Consider the following 14,235-nt stretch of genomic DNA (forward strand, 5'->3'; position numbering starts at 1 on the left):
AGGTGTATTACTACCTACTTCTAACATGCTTTTATATGTGATTGAAATATGCGATGTATAAAGGTGATATATTTTGCTCTTTATACTGTAAATGTGTGCAGTATTTTTGTAGGTGTTTCTGCTTTAGTATATGCCACATGCTTTGGCTTAAAATTAATTTTGGCCCTTTGAAGTAGAGATGTAAATATCTAGTCTAAGTTTACATCACCTATGAAATGGCTTAGTTTGTGGCAAAAAAAAAAATAATGCACCAAATTTTAGCGTAGTGACTCTTGAACCATGCCTCCTTCTTGGCAAGCTCTGTTACTTTTTAGCAAGCGTGTAACCAAAGCATGTAAAACAGTTTTAGTAAATCTCACCCGTGTTTCAGTTATACAAAACCATTTATCAGTGATGTCATTACATAGGATGTGGATAGTAACATGGTCTCAGTAGTTCAATGTAAACCCTGTGAGCTCGTGGGGCCATGGAGAGCTCCATACCACCATTGTCTCCTATGGCATCCTATGGTATCACATGCTGATGAATGGTTTTTGAAACCCAAAACCTTCTGTGTCATAATTTCATCATCTGTGTTTTCACTGGATCTGTATAAATTCACTTCAAGCATGATTGGTGTATTGTTGCCTTACACTTCTTCAATGTTACAGATGTTTTCCAGGCTAAAAATAGTGAAAAACTATGCTAGGGTCCTATTCTAATGGGAGCTGATGTGCAGTAACCTTGTCTGGCCACTACACAAAGAACGGAGCTGCCTGCTTCCTGCTCCATTATCTGTGTATCAGTTACTGATGGAACTGCTGAAGGTGGTCACTTATGAGTGGGACCCTTCAATCTACAGTATGTATGGTTTCATGCTATAGTCCTGGACAAGGTTACACTTTGTCTTTCCTTGAAGTCAATCAGCTGCAATTTTCTGTAGTGCAAAAACTTATGTTACACGTAAAAGAGATTTTTTTGTGAAAATTATTTCCCTTTGATTTGGAATGTATACTAGCCACATATAAGGACAGCAGCACAGTTTTGTGATGTTTTTATCTACAGTTCACGTAAATCCAATATTTATTCTCTTGAAGCACTTAATGGTTCGGCACAGCCTCGTACATGTGGCCTGCTTACTCTTTGGCATCAGTTTACTTTTTCCTTGTCTGCTCAGTCAGTCAATCCAGACACAAACTATGAATTAGCCAAAAAAGAATACTCAATCTCTATTGATCAAAATATAAGAATTACCCCTGAAAACCCAAACCCTTTACAAAAGGAAAATGTAACACTTGTATATTTAGAGGAAGGCAATTTAATGTGGTTAGCAAGATGGAAGGGTGGCGAAAATGTGGCCATACACACCAGATTAATATCATCTGACCATGTACCTTGTGTTGTCTTAACCCTATAAGTCTGGGGCCCCACAATGTGAAAACACTGCGTTTCACGTTACCTGCAAAATGGATAGGAGTCTAACTAATCCTTTCCACACATTACAGAAAAAAATCAGAAGCGGAAATGCTGCAATTTTAAAAACACTACAGGAATGGCCATCAATATTAGATCTACAGGACTCTGACACTCGGGACCCCAGCAGGTCACCAGTACTGTACAAACTGGCGGCAAGTGTAGGTACTGCCCCATTAATGGTGATCCTAAGGATAGGCCATCATAGAAACTGGATAACCACTTTAAAGGGGTTGTCCCGTAACAAGAATCCTATCTATACTGCTAGTGTATGTGGATAGAAGACTTTTTCTAAATACATTGCTTTATCAAAACTGCTTTGTTTGGCCGCTATCTTAATTTATGCACTTCATTGTTTACATGTGTTTCTATGACCACGGGGCCCGTTGTGAGCTTATTGCTCAGTCAAGATATAACAAAAGAAACGCTCAAACCCCTTTAAATAAAAAGGAATGGAAACATACTTGATTGAAGGCTGCTGCGGATAAATCCCCGACTGGAGAGGATGCAAATGCACGATGATGGAACCGAAGAAAATAAGATATCCAGCGCCAGAAAATTTTTTTAAAAATTAAAACTTCACTTTTACTTCATGAAAGATAAAAAGATTACAAAAATGGATCCACTGAGTAATACAAAGATGATAGCTTACGCGTTTCGGGGCTTCATAATATGCCCCTTACTCATAGCTATGAGTAAGGGGCATATTATGAAGCCCCGAAACGCGTAAGCTATCATCTTTGTATTACTCAGTGGATCCATTTTTGTAATCTTTTTATCTTTCATGAAGTAAAAGTGAAGTTTTAATTTTTAAAAAAAATTTCTGGCGCTGGATATCTTATTTTCTTCGGTTCCATCATCGTTATTGCTCAGTCGCCAAGTGACTTAGCTGCCTGCTCTCAGGGGGGAAGGGAGGGGCTGAGTGCTGGGAGAAGCTCTGAGCTGTGTATGTCTCTGCCACAGACAAGCAACGTAGCTCCTCAGATAGGAAGGGGGGAGGTTAGAGCTCTTATCTCCTGCTCTTCCACTTATCAGTCGCTTTAATTGAATTTGGCTGATAAGGGAGTCTGGTACCTCTGTATGTATGACAAACTGACTCCAATCCAGCTCTGCTACATCAGCTTCATACTGTGGTAATTCATTTACAACCAATCCCTCATTACTGACTGCAAACATATCAGATAGCAGAGCAAGTGAAACCCCGCCCAGCAATGTAACGAGAAAACCAGGAAGTGAAGTGAACACACAGCCTGCAGGTTGGTGAACAAGCATGATAGGGATACCTCTTTAAATATTAAAAAATACATACAACCAGAAAGGATGTATTGGAGGTAGAAAATAAAAAAAACATACAGGGTAAGTGATGGGGGAAATGCCAAAGAAGGTGCTGTTAACTAAACAATCTTTCTAATGTGTATAGGGCTGCAGAATCAGACTATATACAGTTTTATCTATAGTCTATAATCATGATGACACAAAGGTCTGCAGGGGAACTACATGCACCCTAAGCATAGTTCAAAATGGGTTAAGAAACACAAATTCATATGAAACAAATTCAAGATGATAGCAAAACCCACTATAGGCTATAACTCACACCGCAGGGAACGTACAACTGTATTCAGTGGGCAGTGGGTAACCACTGAAAGGACTGGCATAGTGGAGCAGCAATACACAATCCAGAGGAAAGGTGTATTAATAGAGCAACAGAGCTTAGAAATAATGATATGAATGAAATATGAATCTACTATAGGGTAGGACACAGAGGAGGTTGTTGCAGCCGTCTAAAGTCAGGCCACATACATTAGATAACTGTTGGCCAAATGACCGCAATGTCCCCATACACATGAATGCTCGATAATAAGCATGAGTCAAGAGTGCATGTGTTGTGAATGGGAAGATAGGAGGAAGCAGTTTCCAGACAGCTCTGACAGTGGTCAGACTTGTCGATATGCAACAGCCTTAGGCCCCTTTGGAAGATAACACGCTGACCCATTGATTTCTGTCAGCTGACGCACATGACTGTGAATTCTCCCTACAAAACTCAGGACAGGTCCTATTCTTGTCCGTTTTGCGGCCATGCTTGCACGAATCCTATTCACTGATGAATAGGGCTGCGGAAGCATGGCCGGTGCACAAGCAACACGCGAATGACATCAGTGTGCCGGCCTTGCCTTTCAATTACGGTCAGCGGCCAGCAGACGGTCATCTGCAAGGGATCTAATCCTTGTCTCTCCCAAGGTTTCTAGTATAGTTGGTATTCCTCCAATACACATTAGATGGTCAACTGGTCCTGCCAGAAAAGGTGGGTTCATTAAACTTATTTTCTATGACATACTTAAGTGAGATGAGCATTGAGTGTACCGTCATTTTTATTCACTCATGATTTGAAAGCGGTGAGAACTGTGCGGTCCAAAAGACATATAGATCCGGTATGAGATGTCTTAGGGGGCATTCACACGGAGTAAAGTGGTGCTGATTCTGCCACAATAACTCGCGGCAGAATCAGCGCTGATAAAAAGACTCCTGTTGACTTCAATGCGTTCCATTTTCCGCGCGGAGCACATTGAAATCAATGGGTTAAAAAGCCAGCCATTGATTTCAATGTGTTCCGTGCAGAAAACAGAACCCATTGATGTGAATAGGAGTCTTATTAACAGTGCTGATTCTGCCGCGACTTATTGTGGCAAAATCAGTGCCACTTTACTCCATGTGAATGCACCCTAAGGCTGGGGCCCCACGGAACGTAAACGCCATGATTTGCCCATGGCGGAAACACTGCGGGAAAAATCACGGCGTTTTACAATGTAAACAAAGGGGATGGGATTCATGCGAATCCCATGCCCACTTTACGGGAAAAAAACGCATTGTGGACACGCTGCGATTTGCAAAGCCATTGCCGCTTTGCAAATCGCAGCATGTCAATTATATCTATGGAAACGCCGGCGCCTTTCCCATAGATATAATTGTAACAAAGTCCGCGGAGGAAAACTCAGTGGACTTTCTGTTGACAGCGCTGCGGAAAGAACCGCAGTGCGTTCACGTCGCTGTTCTTTAGCGCTTTAGCACTGCGATTACGGCCCATGGGGCCTTAGCCTAAGTCTGAGTTCACACTGAGTTTTTTGGTCAGGATTTTGAGGCCGTACCCGCCTCAAAATCCTGACCAAAAAGATGGCTCCCATTGAAATCAATGGGAGCTGCTCAGGTCTTTTTTCTGGGAGCTGTTTCCCGGCCACTGACCACTCAGACACCCATCGATTAGAGCAGGGGTAGGGAACGTGCGGCTCTCCAGCTGTTGCAAGACTACAACTCCCAGCATGCATACTTGCTCTGCTGTTCATGGAACTCCCATGGAAGTGAATGGAGCATGCTGGGAATTGTAGTTTCACAGCAGCTGGAGAGCCGAAGGTTCCCTACCCCTGGATTAGAGGAATGGCGTTTTTTTGGTTCCCCTATCTGTATGGAGTGGTGCTTGGCAACAGTGTCAGAAATATGCAAGTTCTGTGCTTTGGCTATTTCTCATACTCCCAGTGAAATAAATGGAGTTCTACACGAACTGCTTGACCATCGTAGAACCATCAAGAGCATGCATTTACATAATATAATATGATGATATAATATGATATAATACAGCATTATATAAGTGTACATGTAAATTCAAATAACCAGCAGTTTTGAAGAGTACCCTTTAAAATTACATATTTCTGGAAGATATTGTATAATTAAATTTATTTTAACTTTTGTAAAGGCTCCCAAGCATTGTACACCCAGATAGTAATCAGACAGAATAATTGTTGTCTGCTTCCTGCATGTCATTGCTGGAAAACAGACTATTCAAGTTAAATTTGGGTTTGTACACGAAAGGAATACAGAGAAAGGTGCAGAATGACAAATCTTATTTCTTGTATTATATCCCCATATTACTTTTTAAAATAACCGTGTCTCCATAGTGATCATATTTCTTTTGCAGACTCGCACATATCAATTCATTTATATGTGTCACAGCCATTTAAAAACCATATAGCATACAATATATAGGGTAAATTATCTGTCATAAACTACTAAATGATGAATATTATTGCACATTACTAAGTCATTTCTGGAGTTAATAATTGCAATGACAGCCGCACTCCTCCCATATCAATCAGTGGTGTAACTAATGGCTATTTTTGCCATTAAAGGGTTAGTTTTCTCCTTACTGACAGTGGAAGGCTCTGTATCATAAATCTTCTCAATTTAGTGCACGAGAGAGCAGGGGTCATAGAATAACCATGCACAGATTGACAGCCATCAAAGGAAACCAGAAAGAAGTTTAATCATCATTAGTGTGGTTAAGGTAACCTGCGGCCCCCTGGCTTCTGTACCCAATCCCAGGTGTGACCACTATAGTAACACCAGTGTCATGGATGACAATGCACCCAACATGCCCTATTGTTAAAATATACGAATAGGTTATTTGAGATTTAATCTGAATAGATAAATTGCATTGAGTGCACCTGTTAGATATCATGGGTCTTATTGTGGTTGGGTCCTGAATCTGGGATACCTGTATATATTTCTATGTGTGTATATTTATTGTGCATTCCTTTATATATGTGTTGTGTGTGTATATGCATTATGTATGTGTATTTATATGTGTGCATATACCTCCCACGGGTCTTATTTTAATGAGGTTATCCAAGACCCCAAATAAATTACTTATTCTTAAGATAGTTCATTAATTGTTGGTCTTATTCCAGACCCCGCACCTCCTTACCGCTCACCTTCCATGCATTCACTCAGCATATGTTAACTAGGGAGTGGAGAATAAGCCATCTCCAACCATTCATTGGAACGACCAGCATGTAGTACTACCGTTCTCCTTCAGCATCTCGTGCAGGGGTATGGGTTGCCAGAGCTTTTCCTGACAATAAGGGTCCATTCACATGGAGGAAAATGGTGAGGAATTTGGTGTGGAATTTCAGCGCTGAAAAAAAGCCTCCCATTGACTTCAGTAGGTTCCTTTTTCTGCCATTGACGTCAATGGATTCCTTTTTCTGCTTGCAGAAAAAGGAACCCATTGAAGTCAATGGGAGGTTTTTTTTTCAGGGCTGATATTCCACACCAAATTCCTTACCATTTTCCTCTGTGTGAATGGACCCTAACAACTGATCATTAGGATTGATCACTAAGGGTCCCTGGAGCCACATGTTTTGTTAATCATCTGATCGCCTCTTTAAAGAGGACCTGTCACCATTTCCACCAATTCAAGTTCTTTGTATCTGTTAATAGGCGCCGCTCCACTAATTCCAGTACAGTTGGAACTTTCTCTCTAGACTCCACCATTGCTGAGCAACAAGTACAGTTAGTTTTGGTGCCTGATGTCTTAAGCTGTGTAATATGCGCCATGTCGTATCTGGCCTGGCAGCAGTCCCAAACAGATCTGTGTCAGGGCCATCAAAAAGAATCAGGAAAGAACATTTAAGCTAAGTTTGCAGTAGAAGGTGCAGTATTTTACTACCTACTGAATACTTCCTGTCCATTGATACCCGTGGAGGTTTCGTATGTTTTAGCTCTTCTCATGAGATACAGGTGTAAAAGTTGCAGCATAATATTTTATCAGAACACAGCAAATACCATTAGGAAGTGATTGGAAATGTTGAGTCAAGGATCTGTTCAACAATGTAGTTAACTTATTGATTGGGGTTTAAAAATGAATGGTCTATTGCTAAGTTAGTCCATGAATTTTTGATCGGCAGGGGTCCAACTGGTTAAGACTCTGCTAGCTTCCAGAAACATGCAGCTCCAGCATTTTTTACATGTCAGCTGGTGTGCTGCTCACTTGCCATACTTTTAATAGAGGCGTTTCTGGGTACTAAAGCAGTGCCCCGCAAACACTGCAAGAGAACCCGTAACCATTGTGACTAAAAGACAGCTAATGAGCAACGCAGCACCTGGCATGCAAGCAGTTCAGGGAGAAAACAGTAAAAACAAAGCTGATCTGCAGGGATCATGACAGTCAGAACACCGCTGATCTTAACTTGATGGCCTATCTCAAGTATGTCTCAAGTGCGCCCTTGAGGTCCCTTCCAACTCTACCAAAAAGTAAAGTATAGACCATCATTTTTTAAGAACTAGATAATCCTTTTAAAGCAGGCCATATACAATTAGATGTGTATTAGCTTAACATAGTTGTTTCAGTCAGCTGACCATCTAATGTGTATCAGGACCACACAACTCGGGGCCTTGGCCTCGGGCCTCGGGGTCATGTTTGACGCAGACCTTTCCTTCACCCCTCACGTTGAATCACTCGCACGTTCATGTCACCTCCACCTCAAAAACATCTCTAGAATACGCCCTTTCCTCACCAGAGATAAACTAAAGACACTTATTGTCTCTCTGATTCATTCTCGCCTTGACTACTGTAACTCCTTACTAATCGGTCTTCCCCTCACTAAACTCTCCCCTCTACAATCTATTCTGAATGCAGCGGCCAGGCTCATCTATCAGGCTAGACGCTACAGCGATGCCTCTGGCCTGTGCCAGTTGTTACATTGGCTGCCTATTCAATATAGAATAAAATATAAAGATATCACTCTCATCCACAAGGCTCTCCATAATGCCGCACCTCCCTACATTTCCTCCCTCATCTCTGTCTACCGCCCAACCCGTGTTCTCCGCTCACTCAATGACCTAACACTTACATCCTCTATTATCAGAACCTCCCATGCTCGTATACAAGACTTCTCCCGAGCTGCACCACTTCTCTGGAATACTCCCATGTCCACTTTGCAGAAAAAATTGCAATGCGTTCCTTTCGCAGAGCTTTAGCGCTGCGTTTCTGGCCCATGGGGCCTTAGGATAAACAACAAATCAGAGACACTACCAACAATAATACAGTAGGTGCTTAAAAAGTGTATTTGGCCTCTAAATAAGGACCTGCAATGCAGTTATTGTCTGTCAAAAAAAAAAAAAAGACTAAATTATATAGTAAATAATCGCTCTGACTTCACATGACCAACTTCACTCTATTCAACAAGCCTACAGCCTGAGCAAAGAGGAGACAGTGACGTCGCTGGGAAAGGGAGAAGCTGCAGGGAAGAAGAGAAAAAACTATTTTGACCTCGCAAGTTGCTCTCTACACAAGTAACTTTGGACTTTGGGCACATGGATGAATGTTAATAATAAAGTTTAACCAGTGCGGGCAGTGGTCTGGTAAGATTTTTTACTTTTCAGCTATCCCCTTTAATATACAGTAAAAACAGTATCATTAAAGCATTAGGCTAGACTCACACGGTGTAATTTGGTGAGGAATTTGAGGTGTTTTTTCACTTTGGATTCCTTTCCTAATGTCTGCCCTGTTTAATCCGCAGGTTTTGAAGTTTAATCTGCAGTAGAGATGAGCAAACACTGTTCGGAACAGCCGTTCCGAACAGCACACTCACAGCACACTCCCATAGAAATGAATGGAAGCGGCCAGCACGCGGGGGTTAAGCGGCCGGCCGCCGGCAAAGTCTGCGTGCCAGGTGCTTCCATTCATTTCTATGGGAGCGTGCTGTTCGGATCGGCTGATCCGAACAGTGTTCGCTCATCTCTAATCTGCAGCAAGATTGAGCATCACCCCTTGGACACAACAGAAGACAAGGCAGATTCCAGATGGAAATGGGAGCTGATTTTGAGGCGGATTCCAAATTGTTTATCCCCCTAACATTCACATTAAAATTGCAAAAGCCCTCCTGAAAATGTCACTTTTTAAGCCATGCGGCCTCACGTAAAATCCACCACGGAATTGCTACAATTTCAAAAGCACTTGCGTGTTTGTAAAATGCAGCATGTAAATTAAACCTATATGGAAAAGCCGGTGTTTCCATATTGGTATAATAGTAGCAGAACGTTTGCAGAGGAAAACTATGTGGACTTTAGGTGAAAACCGCTTTTGAGAAAACCATGGTGATTCAGCACAGTCTTTTCCGCAGTGTTTTTCGGCTGCGGTTTTCTACGTTAGAGCTTTGACTTTTATCGCAGATTTTGGAATTATGACTCAAATAAATATAGCTAGTGCATAACTCTGGTGCCATATATACATCATAACACTTTAGCACTCTAAGGGTAAGTTCACACAGGGTTTTTTGGACCAGAACCTGAGGCGGCGTTCCAGTCCAAAATACAGGTCGCTACGACTGGATGCCACTGCAGTGGACCGGAATCCAGTGGCGCACTCCGCTCCAGATTAGACCCAAATAAATGGGCCTAGTCGGGAGGAGGGAGTGTTTACAGGTAGCTGCCGCGAGGTGAATCCGCCTGAAGAATGAGCATCTCGCTTCTTTAACCCCTTTCCACTCTGCACCGGACTATTACTTCGCGCTGAGCGTATCGTTAATGTATAGTATTGACTTTTTAAACATTTTTATTTGTAAAACCACTTTAATGCTGCGGTCTGCATTGACGGCAATATAAAAGGGATTAAATGGAAAGTATGCTTTCTGACGGATGAAAGGGTGTGTGATATTATGAGCAAAAGTCCATAATACAACCACCCCTGGGGTTATCTGAAGTGACAGGGACAGGAGAATAAACAATCCTTCTCTTCTCTGCACACTGATAGCTGCATGCGCTCTGTACATTGGATGAAGTGAAGCTGCAAGTATATGTAGCTTCGCTTCCATCAATGATATCTTAGCCAAGACCAAGATTGTGTCTCTAGCCCCCATGGCCCCCCAAGAGTTAGAGCCTTTTAGAGTGACTGCTCCCTCTGCAGTTTCATTGAAGGTATCGTGCTTGGGGTAAACCGTAGTGTTCTTTGTTTAGAACTGTGGCAGGGGATTAAAGGGTTTTGCTGGGCTGAAAATAGTGAAATAGACCCTTTACCTAAAGATAAGTCACTAATATCAGATCTTTTGTGGTCTGACACCCGACACCCTCATTCATGAGCTGTTCTGAGCAGCTAATACACAGAGAATGGAGCAGGAAGCAGACAGCTCTGTTCTCTGAGTAGTGGTGAAACAGAGTCACTGCAGTTTAGATCCGATTCAAGTGAGTGGGTGCTGATCTGCAGTACCTAGTCTGGCCACTAGACAGAGCTGTCTATTTGCATCTATATTCTCTGTATATCAACTGCTGAGAACAGACCGCAGCAATCTGATATGGATGAGCTATCCTTAGTATACATCAGCAATAGTTTAAACCCAGGAAACCCCTTTAAGCACTTTATGCTTTTATTTACTACACTTTTTATGCTCTCATTAAGGAACCAAGGCAGATAAGTGGGAGGATTTATTGACATGCGGCCTCTATATTTATATGGATATGATAAGCTAAATGTGCAGTGATGTCATATACTGTATATAGTTAAACTTTACAATGATCATTCTTATGCAGTGTATACAGTAAGGCAGCCTCACAATTAATGGCGGCTACTAAGCAAAAGCATTGCTCAGACACCTTTAATTTGCTAAGAAATAACTGAATACATTTCACTTACAGTACATTGCATTCCAGGCCATGTGTTGATGTTAACTTGTTGTGAAAACCTCTAGTGCTCACAGTATGGACCAAAATAGTAACATAATCTAAATGCGTGATCCCTAAATAGACTCTGTTGTTTCAAAAACGTTTGCATAAAGGAATAGTGAAGAAAATAATAATAATAAAAAAATTGCAATATATTTTATCAGACACAAATACCTATTTCTGCTGTTACCAGCTGTCTCTCTACTCTCCCTCCCTGTGCCAAGATGACTTTCACTCTAAAATTTCTGTTATATCTTTCTTGAGACTGACTACTCATGACTACTTATATCTATAGAAGTCTATGGAGAGACGGAGGAGTGAGCAGGGAATGCAAGAGAGAAGAGAGAAAGACATGCATATTCTGATGCTGGAGCTGAATAGGAACTTTTTATCACAACCAAAGAACTGTAATCACATTAATGTGTGATCCTGGAGCTGGTTCCTCTTCTACTCCCAGTTAGAGTATGTTCACACAGCAGAAGAAAATGAAGCGGAAATTCCTCTTCATTTTCCACAACCGGCATTTTCACATGGGTTAGCCACAATTGGATGCTGATGCAGTGCTGGATGAATGGGCCTAATGAGGTGGGTGCCTTGGGCCGCGCATCCCATGGCTGAATAAGCTGCGGAATCCATGGCAAGATCAAGCAGGACACTTCTTTTTTCCGCGTCCTGCTGCGATCTCTGCCTCCCATTGTTCACCCTTAGACAGTGCAGACTTAAGCAGTTTGAAAAATGTTCACACTGTTTGATGCTGAAATATCCTTTTACCATATTTAAATCACCTTTTAGGCCGGGGCCCCAGGGGCTGGAAACGCTGGGATTTGCCTGCGGCGGAAACGCCACAGGAAAACTCTTGGTGATATACAGTACTTGCAAAGTGGATGGGATTCATGCAAATCCCATCCCCACTTTGCGGATAAAAACGCAGCACTGACACGCTGTGATTTCCAAAACCGTTGAGGTTTTGAAAATCGCAGCATGTCAATTATATCTACGGAAACGCCGGTGGCTTTCCCATAGATATAATTGTAACAGAAAGTCCGTGGAGGAAAACTGGGAAAACTGTGAACTTTCTGTTCAAAGCGCTGCGGGAAGAACCACAATGCGTTCACACCGTGGTTCTTCCCACAGCGCTTTAGCGCTGGGTTTCCGGCCCGTGGGGCCTTAGCCTAAGAAAGAATTTTAAGTCACAATTTTAGTGCATCTTGGCACATGTAAGCCACACCCATTTTCTAAAAAATCACACCCACATGTACAATTTTGGGCCAAACAGAGATCTGTCATGACATCTAAAAACTGCAGAATATATGTGATATAATTGCCAGAAATAGCGTTATTCCTCATGTAAACACACATAACCTGAAATAACAGGTATGCTTTAGATCTAAGGCTCCATTCTCACGGAGTAACGCGCCGCTCATTTAGACACGTAAACACGTGTCAGTGCGTGGCGCTGCAAAACAAATCCCATTGCTTTCAATGGGTGCCGGCTTATGCGCGCTACACATTGAAATCAGTGGGAGGCTTTATAACCCATTGATTTCAATGTGTAGCGCGTAAGTTGGCACCCATTGAAATCAATGGGATCTGTTTTGAAGCGCCACGCTCTGACATGTGTTTACGTGTCTATATGAGCGGCGCGTTACTCCGTGAGAATGGAGCCTAAAGGTGCAAAAATATACCTGACTTATTTCCTTTTTTTACACCGGAAGCAAAAAAGAAGCCAGAACACAATCACACTGCAACTTTTAGTGTCTGTTGTGTGTGTATAATGTAATATCTATCTATCTATCTATCTATCTATCTATCTATCTATCTATCTATCTATCTATCTATTATCTATAGTAATATACACATATAATGTAATATATACACACTAAGACTTACAGATGTGTGTGCGTATGATCGGAAGGCTCAAGTTATTTTCAAAAAAATAGACTAAACCTAATTGTAAAGCAAATGGAGTTTCTCTAGCCCTTGTATAGACAATACATGGAATGGCAATGTTTTTGTAAGCACTATCATGAGACAGCCTCAAGCTCTCGCATCCAGCATGATTAGCAGACAAAAAACTCATATGACTAGTTAAGAATGTACACAGTGTTGTAAGCAGCCCAGAGGTATTGTGAGCCGACATAAGCCCACTTCACATATCACAACACCATAGATCCTGCGTTCCAGTTGAAAGCCTGAAATAAGCTTTAGCTAAACTTGTTTGCAGACATCGCCTATACAACCACAGAGAAGAAAAAAGTAAAACTTTCAAAAGCAAAATTGTAAAACTGTATCGGGGTCTAAAATTAGATGCAAATTCAGCTAAAAATAGTGTGCGGTTGTGCCCTGGAGAATTGCATCCTTTGTCACATTAACTAGTTCACTACCAAAGGTGCACATGACAATTCTATGCAACGTGCATCTGTTCTTTACACATTCAGTTCATTGTAGCTGCAATGTTCTGGACGATGGTATGGAAAGAGGAGGCAAAGGACAGAGACGTGCGACCATGATAGGACAGAATAACAGGAAAATGCCTGGGTTACTTACAGTAATTCTCAGTGCAGAGGTATTCCACAAACATCCCTGCTTCTTGCTCACTTGCCAAGTGCTAATGTATGAAATGAGCAGCTGTTTCCTTTGAGCTTGTGCTGTGTCTTACTAAGTCACATGCCCCTCCTCTGATAAATCTAGCTACAGACTTTGCCAGGAGGTCAACATTTTGCGAATTTTTTTTTTTTTTCTTTAAAGATTATTTTATTTTTAGATGGTTATGACCTGAGCGGTGGCACGGCATTGAAATATAAACACCAAAGCAAGTGAGAAAGGGGTTTGTAATGTACAATCTGTCAGGAGCCCCGATGTGTGAAATGCGTGTGACTATTATTAGTGGGAATATTCTTATAGGGCAGAACTTCTCATTTTATGAGCTTTGTGTTGCAATGATGCCATGTACGTCACTATATGATCCTTAGTCCTTAGTCATATTGAAATAATGTGGTTCGATTTCATAATCTTGTATAGACAAATAGGATAAGATAGATAATGGTACATGCTAGCTGTATATACAAAGTCTGTAAAATGGTTTAACCCCTTCCCGCCAACGGCATTTTTTGATTTCGCTTTTCATTTTTGACTCCCCTCTTTCCAAACCCCATAACTTTTTATATTTTTCCACTCTCAGAGCCATATGAGGTCTTATTGTTTGCAGGACAAATTTTTCTTCATGATGCAAACACTAATTATTCTGTAGAATGTACTGGGAAGCTGGGAAAAAAATCAGAATGGGGTGGATTTGAA

General features: G+C 41.6%; 1 protein-coding gene across 1 annotated transcript in view; it reads right to left on the reverse strand.

Moving 5' to 3' along the window:
* Positions 1-13,560, reverse strand: part of RASGRP3 (RAS guanyl releasing protein 3) — a 69,408-nt gene extending 55,848 nt beyond the window's left edge. Inside the window, exon 1 of the mRNA XM_075266560.1 lies at positions 13,486-13,560. The gene's annotated coding sequence lies outside the window, so the exon portion shown is untranslated. The remainder of the gene's footprint in view (positions 1-13,485) is intronic.
* Between the last annotated feature and the right edge of the window lie 675 nt (positions 13,561-14,235).

Source organism: Leptodactylus fuscus, chromosome 3, assembly GCF_031893055.1.
Source record: "Leptodactylus fuscus isolate aLepFus1 chromosome 3, aLepFus1.hap2, whole genome shotgun sequence".
Classification (NCBI taxonomy): domain Eukaryota; kingdom Metazoa; phylum Chordata; class Amphibia; order Anura; family Leptodactylidae; genus Leptodactylus; species Leptodactylus fuscus.